Genomic DNA, 15,099 nt, shown 5'->3' on the forward strand with positions numbered 1-15,099 from the left:
GTGTTATAAAAGCTTTGTCCTATTGCGCATATTAGCACTAGGGCAAGCTTTTCTGTGGTGCAAAAATGAATAGCAAGAATACAATGTTTGCCCTAGTGCCAATGGCATGCAAAGTTGCAGTGTCACAAATGTTCTGTAATATTACCTGGGATACTTGGAGCTACCCAATTGCTTACAAACCACTAGCTCCGTTTTTTTTAAGCAGATATTATAATTTTGTAAATCCTGGATTAATGTGAGTACTATAAGGAGCTAGACAAAAAAGACAACATGCATCAATACAATAACTCGTTGAACTGGTCAATCAGCTTTTTGATCAATTCCTTTTTAGTGGATCAGAGTATCACGGTAGACTAGCCTGTGCTTGTGCCCGTATTTGTGTGGATATGACGGTTTCTCTTCTTTCTGTCGTTTCCCTAGTATTTATGCCTTTTACCCGCTCTGAGATCCGTCAAACCTGAGAGGAAACTGTTGCAGTGTGCCGTTACTGAGAAGCTCCTGGGAGGCTAGCAGTTGTGGTTAGCCCACCTACACAAGTAGAGCTGAGCGAGAAGGGTTTGGTGTTCAGGGCAGGAGGCGCCCAGCTTGTGGCAGGGTCTTGCAGCTACCCGTCCGTTTTCACAATGTGCAAGCATACTCTCTTTCCGGAAATGGGTTTTCGAGCAGTCTTGGGTAAAGCCAGAAGTAAATGACTTTGCGAACACAATATGATAGCGCCTCAGCAGAGCTCAGCATATGGCTTGCCTCTGCTTACATCGTAAGACTTTGATCAGTAAGGTCAAGCCAACGGGAGCCAAGGAAATACATCTACTATTCAGGGCTTTCAAAGCTTCATGTAGTGGAAAATGGCTTTCTATGGTTCAGTCGCCAACCAGCATAAACAGACATATAACCACCTGTACCCAAATCTTCAAACAGTAGGTATTAAGGTGGGCAAATGAGGACATCACCAGAGGGGGAAATGCTCTTCTGAAAGGGCTCATATAGCTGGACCCAATACAAATACTACTCAATCTGATGAAGGTGTTTGTAGGCTCTCTGGGTGTAACAGTATGATGAGCAACCATGTTTATAATGCCGGTCACATGGTCAGCTAGGTGATATTTTGTCTCTGGCATTTATGCAAAACCTCTTGCAATCCCAAGTTTGAATCCAGGCAAGGGCAATTCAACCCTTCTTCCTTCTGAAGGTATTAGATTGAGTATCAATAAGTTGGTGATAGCACCTATTATCATCAACAATAACAAACACAGTTTTTATTATGTGTTGTGCACAATATAAATGGTAAATATTATTTTCATACCCGGGGAAGGGTGGTCAGCCAATCAAGTGGCTGGAAATGCCGGTGAGAACACACTGTGTATCGTCTACATTTCCGAGGCATGGCTTCCCCAGGTGGTGCCATCTTGATCGTGGGGAGGCAACAGGGAGCCTCTCCGTGTTGCCTCCCCACTCTCCCAGCCTCCCCTGACCTTCAGAGACGTCCTGCACACAGGGTGCGAATAACAATCACCCCTTGTCAGGGTTGTACATGGCGGGAACGGCCCACAGCCCGCGTCGAGGCTCAGGCTGGCGGGGCCATTACCGGCCTTAAACACCCCTCGACACGGGAGAGATAGCCATAATCACTATTATTCTAAAGCAGTGCATGGCTCACAGAGTCTCACAGAGCTAACCATTTCAAGTTGGCCACGAAAAAAACAGAGGGAGGAAAGTCATACCCTCAACCGTAGGAGACACGTTAGTCACAAGCTATGGATAGACGTGGCACTAAAATAATGACAACTTTTGGATACCAAGTATTCTGTGAGACCTGTTTTACCAAAGACTTCGGAAACGATCTTAGTTCAATAGACTTTCATCCTGAAATCACAAACAAAATAGCGCTACATAGAACTATGTTGAAGGTTAATAACTGACCAGGAAAACTTTTTGAATGGCAATGCCTATCTGATTTTGATATGATAGTACCAAAACTCTACGTCATCCATGTTGGAGAAAAACAAGATCAGAGCAGAGGTAGTGAGCCTGCCTATGGTTATTAATTCCCTGTAGTCTTTTGAATTATCCTTGACAGGAGCAAGTTCTTCGAACAGTGTTTCACAATGGAGTAAGAAACAGTTAATCACTGTAGGGGCTACTGTACTCCTAGTCCACAGTCCCCTTTCCTCCATACTAATAGGGATGGTACCAGAGACTTTACACCACTGGCCTCGTCCGTCAGTCTTTCTCTGCTGGCCAGCTACTACTAACTTCCCAATTTACAGGGGACAGAGAATAGGTCGTATGTGGGAAAGGGAAATATGGACTACGGGTACAGTAGACACTACATTGAGTAACTGTGTCTTTCTCCTATGTCCCATCCTCTTTCCTGCTTACTGATGGAGATTTCACAGCAATAAAAAGAGCGTATGGGAGGAGGAAATTACCTGATACTAGCAGAAAGGTTACACAGGACAGCTTGTCCAAAGCTAGCATCGGATCTGGAGCTGGTGTCCAGACAGGAGTGCCTGCAGAAGGCCGGCATGGTTGACCACGTGGCAGCATTAATGATGACAGCCCAAGGGACGTTACGCTGGGAAGCCGCAGACGTTGCTTTAGCTCTGATGGAGGGAGTGTGAATGCCTTTTGGGGAAAGAAGCTTTTGCATGACATAGCATGATATAGCAGTGATTGAGGCCTGAAACCAGCCACCTGGCAAAGGTGGCCTTGAAGGCCTGGGTGCCAGGATCAGACTTCCAAGTGTGTCCGATATCCTGAGCTGTTTAGTGCTAAGCAGGTAGAACTTGAGAGCTCTATTAACATCAAGTGAATGACAAATAGTGTCTGCCGGTGATAGAAGATTCCTAAAAAAGATGGGCAAAACAAGCTCCTCCTTGATATGGCATGAAGAGACAAACTTGGGGAGATAGGTTGGGTTGGGGCTTGAATCTCGCTAACTCCAAAGGCCGATGTGAGTCCATGCACCATGTGAGGCCCTATAATGGCCCCCTAGCCCCGGAGGGATGAGTCTGTAGTCCTAGAATGGAACCTCTGGGTCAGTTTGCTGCACTGGTACCACCATGCCAGGGACTGAGACAGACGCCAAAATCCAAATACAATCTGTTTTTCTCCCTGTGGACTGGTTCCAGGAGTTCGGCAGGTGCAGCTGACATGTCTCATATTCAAGAGGGCTTGGGGAACACACAGCACGCATGCCATCATCATGCCAAGGAGCCCCTGGAACGACCAGTCCGAGGTGAACTCTCTTATCCAGAAGTGAGCCGCCAGTGAGATGTCTGTAGTCATCTGCTGGGAAGGAGAGATCCTTGTGACCTGAATGTCGTAAACAAATCCACAAAAGGATAGACTGTGAAATGAAGTGGACTTCTGAAATTTGACCAACCAATCGTCTAAGCATTGGTAGACGTGGACCCCATGAGATGAAGTAAGTTGGCCACCGCATTCATAAGCTTGGTGAAAACCCTCTGTATTGCATTCAGCCCTGTAGTGGAAATGTCTCCCACTGAGGAAAAACCTAAGAATCCTCCATTGGGGTGTTGATATGGGGACATGCAGGTATGCATCGGTGAGGTTCACTGCACAAAATCAATTGTGATTCTGTATTGCTCTCAAGATCTGCAGGAGCATGATCATCTTGAATTTGTCATTGGGGAAAAAAGGATTGAAAAAGGAAAGTTCTGGAATTGCCTGCAGGCGAGTCTGGTACTTCTTAGGCACGAGGAATAGTTTTGAGTAGAAATCCTGTCCTTCCTAGTCCAGGGGAACAGGCTTTATCGCTTCCATAGTTAGAACCTTGTTGACCTCCCCCAGATGTGGAGTAGATCCCATCTGGATGAGAGGCAGAGAGGTAGGGAATGTCCCAGGGCCCATAGTTATAGGCCCGAGCTAAGCGAGGGCCTTAACGAAGGCGGTATTGTCGAATCTTATGGCAGTGATTTTTTCTGCCGCCACTGTCTCCCAACATTTGGACCACCACATTTGTATGGCTGGGCCTTCGGGGTTCTTCCAGAGTCTGGCCAGGGGGGATCTTTGCTGCCGTCAAGAACTGGATGCATAAATCCGCTATGCAGCCTTTTAGAAGGAGGAAAGAGAACAGAAAGACAGTAGCCCCTGGAGACCATCAAGAGTATCCATGGGTAATGAAAGATGGCATGCTGGTGAGTCATGGGGAATAGTTTTGAGTAGAAATCCTGTCCTCCCTAGTCCAGGGGAACAGGCTCTATCGCTTACATAGCTAGAAGTTTGTTGTCCTCCCCCAGATGCGGAGTAGATCCCATCTGGATGAGAGGCAGAGTAAAAGGAGGAGAGATCACAGAGAGACACTAGCCCCTGGAGACAATAAAGAGTATTTATGGGTAATGAAAGATGACATGCTGGTGATTCACATGACAGCAGAGTATGCAGACCACTTGTAATGAGTGAACTTGGCTCATTGCATCATTACTTCTTCGATTCAGAGCAGGATCCAGGACAATATGCCAGGTTTTCTGAACTTCCTGTCCTGATAGTCACGAAATCCCCCAAAAGATAGTTGGCTTCTCTGGATCAGACTGCTGAAAGGATTTATGTCCAGGCATGGATATAACTGCAAAAGATTTGGCTGTTTGAGTCTAGGCCTTTCTCCTATGGAGCTCCTCGTCCGTGGAGGGGTGAAACAAGTCCTGACCATCGAAGGACAGGTCAAGGATTTCATCCAGAACCTCCTGGGTTTATTTTATCGCATGCATTTAGACTACTCTCTGCATGTCCATGCTCAATGCCAAGGCCCTGCTTCAAGTGTCTATATGATGGACAGAAGCCTCCAATAGGTCACGGCCGGTGACCCTGGCCTCCAAAAGACCTGACCTTAAAAGATTGCTGCCTCTCCAGTGGAAGGTAAGCTTGGAAGTTGCTGATCTCCCTTCACAGCTTTCGTTTCACAGCTTTAAACGCGCTTATGTGTTTGCCTGAAATACAGTCAGGTGTTGCACTACACTTTACATCTGTAAGATTCGAGTAGCTTGGCATCTTCGTGGAGTATGTTCACTGGTTTACTCTTTTTTGTATTATTTTGCATTAATACAAAAATACATAACAGTCTTACTCTGCACAATGCGAGTACTCACCCCACTCATCCCGATTCAATCTCCTCTTCCCCTTATCCCTCCCATCTATGCCCTGGCTGCCCTTCCCCCACCACTCCATCCCCCTGTCCTTGTTCACCCATCCGCCTCCTCCCATTTTCCCCCGAATTTTTGATATTTCCTAATCATCCCTCTTGGCCGGTATACCATTTTTTCCATGCCACAACAGTGTTCTATACCCACCTCCCAGTTGGTCAGTGTCGGCATATCTTTGGATCCCCATTTAGCGGCAAGGCCCCTTTAGACCACAATTGCTGCGATGGTTCAAAGGTGATTGTCCCATCTTGTCTCTTCCATTTCTCCGCTTGTATGCAGCAATAACATTTTGTAGTCCTTTAGGATTGGTATGCCCAGAACCTCCTTCATCCCCCCAAGACTCAGTCCCACAGCCCTGCCACCCGCCGGCACTCCCAGGCAGATGGTAGAAGGTGCCAACCACACCCCACCCCCACATTTGAGGCATGCGTCTTCCTCAGTCCTTACCATCCTATATAGTTTGTCCCTTGAGAGATATATTCTGTGCCATCTTTTACATTGAATTAACCTCATCCTGGAGGACACATTTACCTCCCTTGCTGCCACCATAGCTTCGACCGACTCTTCGCTTTCAAAATTCCTGAGTTCTCGCTCCCATTTCCCCTTAAGTTGCGCTAGCTGGGGGCTTGAGAAGTTGTTTACAGCTTGATACAAAGTTGATATCCCTTTTTTCTGAAGGGGCTCAGTAAACAGGTTAACCTCTAAAGGACTATGTTCCAGCAGCTCAAGATCTCCCCCAAACTGGGTCCCCACTGCATGCTGCAGACACAGATGTGTGTACTTCCCTCCCCCCCTTGCGCAGGCCACATCTGTCCCTTAATTCTGGGATCAGGCATTGGTCCCCAATAACCTCCCCAATATCGTAATCCCTGCTCTTGTCCATCTAGTCTAGTTCCTAAGCTTCTGAATTTCTTCCAGCTGTGGATTGTTACATAGCGGTTGTGCATTACATGGTTGACCTCCTCCCTTATCAAAACTAGTTTCCGCCCTGCTGGGGGAAGTAACGTCCATCCCTCACCTCTATAGAGCACCCGTAACGGGTTCATGTCCTGCATTGTATCTAATTCCCTCCCACTGTGTACCCATTTGTTTGCCACCAGTAGGTGGGCTGCCCACTAGTACTTCTTTATGTCGGGGAGACGCAGCCCAGCCTCCCAAAATAATCTAGTCAGGACTGTCAATGCTCTCCACAGGGATTCCCCCCCCCATACCACCTCCCTCATAAGGGCGTTAATTAGCTTGAACTGGTTATTGGTAATACGCACTGGTGCATTTTGTAATATGTATAGCAGCCGAGGGAGTTCTACCATTGGAGTAAATTGCTTCGCCCTACCAGTGTCACTGGTAAGGTAACCCAATGTTTTGCATCGTCTCGCAATTTATTAATAATCGGGTCCAGATTTTTCACAATGGAGGACCCCGAGTCTCTCAACAACTCGATCCACAAATATTTTAACCCTTCTATTTCAATCCAAAGGGGGCACTCCACTAGTACAGCTGCTCGCCTCCCTTTTACCAGCATAATCACAGATTTCTATTTTAGCCTGCAGTAGTTCTGGAATTCCTGTAGTATCTGAATGTCCCTCGAACCTGATCTCTCCAGTTCCCCCAGATACACCAGGACATAGGGGGTCATTACGAGTCGAGCGGTAAGGGATACCGCGCACCGGTAAGGAGACCGGTGCCGGTAATCCCTTACCGCCTGATTCCAAGGTCCCTTGGAGGGAACCGTAAGGAACGTGTAGCCTGACCACACATCCCTTACAGGTCCCGCTAAGGGACCAGGGCGCTAATAACGGGCTTGCCATTCGCGAGCCCGTTATTAGCGTCCTCCCCATTCCCATTGAGCCCTATGGGGGCTCAAATGGGAATGGTTTGTTCAATGGGGATTTACCGGTCCCGCAAGGGTCGGAATGCACCGGTAAGTCCCCATTGAACAAGACCGGACTCGGACACGGTATAGGAGGCACCCATGGTGCTAACAGCACCATGGCTACCGCCCATCTCGTAATGAGGCCTATAGTCTGCAAATAGGGATATCCTATCTTCCCAACCCTCAGGACACTTGAACCCGCAAACACTGGGGTCAGTACGGAGGACTTGCACCAGTGGTTCGATTGCTAATAAAAATAACAAGGGGGACTGTGGGCATCCTTGTCGGGTGCCGATCTGCAGCGGGAACGTGCGTGACGTGTGACCATTTATTCTGACCGTGGCCAGTGGTTTTGCGTATAATAGCTGTACGCACCTTATATATCCGGGCCCCACGCCCATTTTGTTCATCACTGCCTACAGGAAGTTCCATCCAACCAAGTCAAAGGCCTTCTCCAAGTACAGAGCCGTAACCACATGATCCCCCATCAAGGGAATCCGACAGTGCCAGTGCGTTATGTAGTCTCCGTAGATTCATTTGCATGGCCCTACCCGGCGCAAATCCGCACTCATCTGGGCGGATTAGTTTGCCGATCCACGGTACTAGCCTGTTCGCCAGAACCCTGGCCAAGATTTTGGTCTCCACATTCAACAGAGAGATCGGGCGGTATGATGGGTAGACGGTCGGCGTTTTCCCTTTTTTATGTATAACCACGATATTGGCCGTTCTTAGAACTGCAGGGAGTTCCTTCTTTGCGCAGCATTCCTGTAGCATTCTCAGCAGATGATCCCATATTTCCTCCCACATGTATCTCCAGTTTTTCACTGGGAATTTTGTCCAGGGTGTTGTCCCAGCCTGCAACTAATGTATGGATGTGGTTAGTTCATCCCTTGTGATCTCTGCCTCCAATTCTAGATGCTCCCTCTCCTCCAACTGTGGTAGGACAATACCAGTCTGGTATTCCTCAATTTCCTCGGTGGCTGCTCCAGGGGCCTCGGCATATAAGGCCTGATAATAAATGGCAAAAGCCTGGGCGATATCCTCCCCCTCCGTAAGATCTGTCCCATCTACTGTCGCCTGCACCCACCTCGCTCCCTCCTCCCTCCTTTCAAGCCACGGCAGCATCCTTCCTCCTTTGTCTCGACAGATGCACAGTGCGGGCTTCATCATCGCTATTTCTTTCAGTTACCCGACTACCTTAGCAAGTGTTCTCCTGTTGTCGTCCATTGGTGCCTGCGTGTGGAGACTTTCAGCCTCCTCTAGCTCCTCTTCCTTACCCCGCATGTAAGCCAGCCATTTCTTGTCGAGGCCCCCTAACAATGTTTGTGCGATCCCTCTAATTTTCACTTTGTATGCCTCCCATATCGTAGAGCGACTGTCCACCGACCCCACGTTCCGATCAAAAAAGGTCTTTGTGCCCACTATGAGTGCTTTCCGCTCCTCCCCATTGCCTTGGTGGTATGCACTGAATCTCCATTGTCCCGTGCCTGCTCTAGCTTTCTCTTTCAATACTATTTGACAACCCCCCTGGGGAGGTAACATGCATCCCTAACCCGGCCTGATGCTGTGTAGGGCAGCAGCATATAGTTGAGCCTGGAGAGTCGTGGGCCCCGGAGTTATAGGAGAAGAACGCCTGGTCCAGATGGAGGTCTCTCCATACATTCTGCAGTCCGGATGCTGAGAGAATGGATGCTGATCTAGTACTGCCCACCGTCAGCCCCAGGAGGCACCAGCTTTGAATGGTTTGGCATAAGTTCAGGCTGTGGTTGTGGGTGTCATGTGAAGCACAGCTTTTCAGTTGGGAGAGGCCTGTAGCGGGTTCTAAACCTCCTGTTAGTAGGCTGCACCAAATGTGGTTTCTCCCAGAATTTTCATTCCTCCGCCAAAACGTCCTTCTATATCTGCAATCTGGATTAACCGGTGCAACTCAAGGCTAGGATTTCTGAGAGGATCCCGGACTCCTGTTGATGCTACTGCTTAGTGGGAACTTCCAAGAATTCAGCAAGGCCAAGCACCCTGTCATGGGAGGCCTTTGCAGAGTGTGGAGTATTGTCCTCTGCCTTGCTCGACAAACACTTATCGGGCGTATCCGAGGGATCCGATGGAGTGGAGGCATCTGGATCATTGATGGGGGCAGCTTTGTTAGGTGTTGTTGGCTGCTATAGCAGTGGATCCACAGTTGGGGTCATTGGCTGCAGTGGCACTGGATGTAAAGAACCTGGCTGCAGGGCCTGAGGATTGCTGGGACCGACATAGGCAAGACAGTGCACGTGTGGCTGGTGGTACCGCAGGAGAGGGTGCCTGAGGAATACATTTCCAAGTAAACCCCTTAAAGTAGTCATGACAGATTTAATTTTCATTTGTTGTTAATGTTTAAAAACAGCGATCGTCACGCTCTCACCTCGTCCCATCTCTCATACATCTAGGCCACCTCGTCCCATCTCATACATCTAGGCCAGGCAACATTCATACTGCATCAGTCACTTTTCCCCCAACCTCATTACCCCTTACCCACGTTCGGGGGAATGGCACGTGAGCGGGTTTACCCCAGGGGCCGAGCGCTCCGCTCACACAGGCACGGGGATTCCCCATTCATCCGCTGGCAGCTTCCGCGGCGTCTGCGGGATGCTGCGCGAGGGCGGTCACTACGGCAATCACTGGGACGAATCCAGCGGTCACGTGGCACAACCCCGGGTCACGTGACGCGCTATTTCACTTCACTCGCGGGTCATGTGACGCGCTTCACAGCTGTTCACTTCGGAGGACTCTGTACGGCGCTTTGGATACTTTGTTTCACGGTTTTTGATCACAGACTGTTTCACAGACTTCTTGGATTACGCTCTCTGCCTAAACTACCTGAATTGGTTACTCGCCCTCGGATTGTTATTTGGACTGCCTCGGACTGCCCTATTTTGGATTTGCCTTTCCTGCCTTCAAGCTCCATCTGCCTTTGTGATTCCAACTCGCTTTCAGTCACTACAGGTGGGTAGGTTGGGGTTCACGCCCAACATGCTGTTCCTCCTTTCCCCTCTACCATTGGGGAGAGCCTGCTCACGTGTCAACCTCCACGGAACTACACCAAGCACAGGATACAGGGTCAAAACAACCCCTTGTTTAGGTAAGCCCCTGTATACTTATTAAGTCTCTCTTGTGTACTGTGCTCATTTGATTGCTAACCTAAGCTTTCCTTTGCAGCGGTCTTGGAGTTACCAACATTCCGTGGATCCAGGCTTTGAGGACTACCCACCTGTGACCCCAATGATCGCATAGGGATTGATCTTGTATTTTCTCTTTGTGGTACTTTGGGAACGGAGGTTCCATACTCTTCACAACAATCAAGATACATGACAGACTGTGAAGCCTTCTTGTCGTGCAGAGTATGGAGGGCTCCACGGATGACCCCATGGCGGCTATGGTTCAAGCGATCACAGTACTAAGAGCAGACATGGCCGCAGCAACCTCAGCCCTTCACCAACGCCTGGATGCCATTCAGAGCGTCCGCCATCCTTTACTCGCAGACTCAGAATTCGGAGACCTCATACCACCAGCCCCAGTGCCCCAGGCCACGAGACCAGCATCTCCTGCCCCTGGGATTCTTTCTTCTCCTTTTCCCCTGGCTGCACCCGAAAGATTTCAGGGAGATCCCAACAAATTCCGCACCTTTATCAACCAGTGAAAGTTACACTTTCTGTGTCGTCCCACTTCTTTCCCCGACTCTACTTCAAAGGCGGCCTTTTTGTTGTCCCACTTGTCTGGTACAGCTGCAGCCTGGGCCAATCCCCTTCTTGAGAACGACAGCCCTACATTGTATGACTTTGACCTTTTAGTGGCGGAAATGTCACGCGTCTGACACCCGCCATAAGGTACAATCCCGGGATCTGGAACTGTTGGAATTACACCAGGGTAGAGGAACACTCATTGAATACCTCACGCGATTTAACCAATTGTCTGCTGAGACCTCCTGGCCAGAGAATAAGAAGCCTGTTGTTTTCTATAGGGGGTTAAATAATACCATGAAAGATTCTCTCTCAGTACTGCCCTCCTTGCCCACGTTGTTCCCAGACTTAGTGGATCTGGCCCTCCAAATCGACGCCAGACGTTCAGAATGAAGATCCGAAATCGGCTTTTCTGGTCTCGCCTCCTCCATGGCATCCTCTCCCTCTGAGGCTGTTACAGAACCCATGCAAGTCGGAGGACTCCGTAGCCCGTTAACATTCACCGAAAGAGAACGCAGGAGGGTGGACAATGCATGTTATTACTGTGGGTTGGTTGGTCACTTTGTAAAGGAATGTCCCCTTCGCCCAAAACCCAAGGCACAGGGTTTTCGGGAGGCTCGATCATAGTTCCGGGGAAAGGATCGCGCACCCCCTGTCCAGCCCCAGATCCCGCACCTGCTTTCGGTACCATCAGACCCATTACAGTGCAGGCGCTGCTACAACTCACCACTGATGTCACACATCCAGTCACCATTATCATTGACTCCGGTGCTACTGGTAACTATATGGATATCACTCTGGCCCTCTCATTGAACCTTCCACTCATTACCAAGACACAACCTGAACCAGTACAATCCATAGGCGGGAGCTCCTTGGTCTCCAGCCCTGTCAAAGAACAGACAGCCCCTCTTACATTGATCATACAAACCACACATAAGGAGACCATCAGTTTTGACTTAATAACCATGCCACAATATGGTGTCATCCTGGTTGCGGTTACACAACCCGTTAATCAATTGGAAGACGGGTACCGTGCACTTTGAATCTGATGTCTGTCAAGACTTGTGCCTCTCGACATCACCTAGTGGGAGTAATCCAGCCCAGGTTCTTAGCTCTGTTGCACAACTGTCCTTAGAGACGCCTCCGTTCTCTGCGACCGATGCACACTTAGTGGGCCTGGTAGCGGGGGCAGTTCCAGAAGCCTATCAGGATTTCCAAGACGTTTTTGATAAGGACTCATCAGAGTTCCTTCCACCCCATAGGGAATACGACTGTCCCATAGAGCTGTTACCAGAGTTTGTGGTTCCCTCAGGGTGTATATATTCCTTATCTCCTGTGGAAGAACAGACGCTGAAGTCCTACATACAAGAATCCTTACGCAAGGCCATATCCGTCCATCTTCGTCCCCCGCAGCCATTCCCATCTTCTTTGTACCGAAGAAAGAGGGTGACCTCCGCCCATGTGTCGATTATCGACGCCTGAATGGTATTACCAAAAAGGATCGTTATCCAATACCACTTATCACACCTTTGTTGGATCTCCTCACGCATGCATCAGTGTACACCAAGCTTGACCTTCGGGGTGCGTGCAATCTGGTACGCGTGAGAAAAGGGGACGAGTGGAAAACTGCCTTTTGCACTCGTTACGGTCTTTATGAATATCTTGTTATGCCGTTCGGCCTTTGTAACGCACCTGCCACATTTCAACGGTTTATGAATGAGATATTTAATGACATTCTGGACGTTTAGATGGTGGTCTATTTCGACGATATCCTCATCTTTTCACGCTCTCAGGAAGAACACGTCTTGCATGTGTGGGAGGTGTTGAGGCGATTACGCACCTTCTCCCTTTTTGCAAAACCCAAAAAATGCCAATTTCACACTGACAACATTGAGTTCTTAGGGTTCCATATCTCCCCTGACGGCCTCGCTATGAAACACGCCAAAGTCAAGGCGGTTTTGGAGTGGCCGGTCCCTACGACCCGTAAAGCATTGCAGTCGTTTCTGGGGTTCGCAAATTTCTATAGAAGGTTCATTTCCGGGTTTTCCTCCATTGCAGCCCCTCTCACTCTCCTCACCAGTCCTCTTGTCCCGTACAAATGGTCTGACGAACAGCAGCTTGTATTTGACGCCCTCAAAGCAGCATTCACCACGGCCCCTGTCCTCCAGCATCCGGATCCCGAATTGCCCTTTGTAGTTGAGGCTGACGCATCCTCGTTCGCTCTAGGGGCGATCTTGTCCCAGAAATGCCCTGCTACCGGACAGCTACATCCAGTCACTTTTCATTCTTGGAAATTCACTCCCACGGAATGCCACTATACCGTGCCCGAGTAGGAGCTCCTGGCTGTTAAGGAGGCTTTCCAGGTTTGGCGCCACCACCTCTTAGGGGCGAAACACCGGGTGACGGTTTTCTCGGATCATCAGAATCTCCGCGACCTGGCATCACTCAAGTGCTTGAATAGCCGTCAAGTCAGGTGGCATTTATTCTTTGCTGCATATGACTTCCAGATCACGCATCGTCCTGGTTCGGCCCATGGTAAGGCGGATGCTTTGTCCCGTTCTCCTGGTGGGGTTTCATTGCCCACCTACCCCGAGACTCTACTCGACAAGAAACATGTCATTTGTCTTTGTACACCGTCTTTACCCCTCCTGGACAGGGTTCGCACATGGACTACTGCCCACCCGTCTTTGCTCTCAGACTGGGACTTAATGGTGCGGGACGGTCTGCCTTTCTTTCAAAACAAGTTATTCCTGCCTACCACTGATGCCCGCAATCTGGCCCTTGAATGGTCTCATAACCTTCCTGTTCATGCACATCCCGGTCAACGAAGAACTCTCTCTCTACTACAACGCTGGTGTTGGTGGCCTTCTATGAGACGGGATGTAGAATGCTACGTCAACACCTGCGCTGTTTGTGCCCAATGCAAACATCGGAAAGGACGTCCGTTGGGTCTTTTGCAACCCTTGCCCATTCCCCCCAGGCCTTGGTATAGCTTAACAATGGATTTTGTGACAGACCTTCCAAAGGTGCAGGGTTATGACTCCGTCTGGGTGGTGGTGGACTCGTCCACCAAGATGGCCGGTTTATTCTGTGCTTGGGCATTCCTTCAGCTCCGGCCCTGGCGGGGCTGTTCTTTAGATCCATCGTCTGCCTTTTTGGTTTACCCTCGATTTTGGTCTCTGACAGGGGTCCCCAATTTACTTCCCGTTTCTGGCGCGCCTTGACTAAATTGGTGAGGATTGATTCGCGTTATTCTTCGGCCTATCACCCTGAGACTGACGGGCAGACTGAAAGGGTCAACCAGACCCTGGAGCAGTACCTGCGCTGTTTGACGCTTCAGCACCAGCGATCCTGGTTTCATATCTTGCACTTGGCGGAATTCGCATATAACAACGCGGTCCATTCTTCCACTGGTTTCTCCCCCTTCTATGCCGTGTACGGTCAGCACCCGAAAGTCCTGCCCATTCCCGATTACTCTCTATCTGGTAATCCGGCCGCCTCTGCCTGCATCCGTGATATTGCTGCCATCCATGTGCAGACCCTGCTGCATCTTAGGGAAGCCCAGGCTTCAATGAAAGCCGGTGCGGATCGTAGACGTTCCGCTGCTCCTTCGTTTTCAGTGGGGGATAGGGTTTAGCTCTCTTCCCGTCATCTGCATTTGCAGGGCTACCGTAAGTTGCTGCCCCAATTTGTTGAGCCCTTTGTGGTCTCCCGATTGATCAACCTTGTGGCTTACCACCTTCGGGTTCCGGCTTTGTGGCGGCTTCACCCTGTCTTTCATGTGTCCCTTCTCAAGCCCTGTCCTGGTCCTACCCGTCTTTGTGCTCCGGCTGCCCCGGTTTCCCCCTCCTCTCCGGATGTGTTTCAGGTCTCTACTATCCTGGGGTCCCGGGTGTTTCGGGGTGGTTTGCAGTACTTGGTGGATTGGGTGGGTTATGGGCCCGTGGAGCGCTCATGGGTCCCTGCTAAGGATGTTGATGCCCCTCGTTTGGTATCTCGTTTTCATAGAGATTTTCCCCAGTGCCCACAGGGTCGTGGGCCCATGGGGGGGGGCTCTGTCACGCTCTCACCTCGTCCCATCTCTCATACATTTAGGCCACCTCGTCCCATCACTCATACATCTAGGCCAGGCAACATTCATACTGCATCAGTCACTTTGCCCCCAACCTCATTACCCCTTACCCACCTTCGGGGAGTGGCACATGAGCGGGTTTACCCCAGGGGCCGAGCGCTCCGCTCACACAGGCACGGGGATTCCCCATTCGTCCGCTGGCAGCTTCTGTGGCGTCTGCCGGATGCTGCGCGAGTGCGGTCGCTACGGCAATCACTGGGACGAATCCAGCGGTCA

At 49.9% G+C, this 15,099-nt stretch overlaps 1 protein-coding gene across 3 annotated transcripts in view; it reads right to left on the reverse strand.

Annotated features, from left to right (window-relative positions):
* Positions 1-15,099, reverse strand: part of SANBR (SANT and BTB domain regulator of CSR) — a 1,021,507-nt gene that overhangs the window by 18,712 nt on the left and 987,696 nt on the right. The gene's annotated exons all lie outside the window — the stretch shown is intronic.

Source organism: Ambystoma mexicanum, chromosome 4q, assembly GCF_040938575.1.
Source record: "Ambystoma mexicanum isolate Mex_15411 chromosome 4q, UKY_AmexF1_1, whole genome shotgun sequence".
NCBI classification, from domain to species: domain Eukaryota; kingdom Metazoa; phylum Chordata; class Amphibia; order Caudata; family Ambystomatidae; genus Ambystoma; species Ambystoma mexicanum.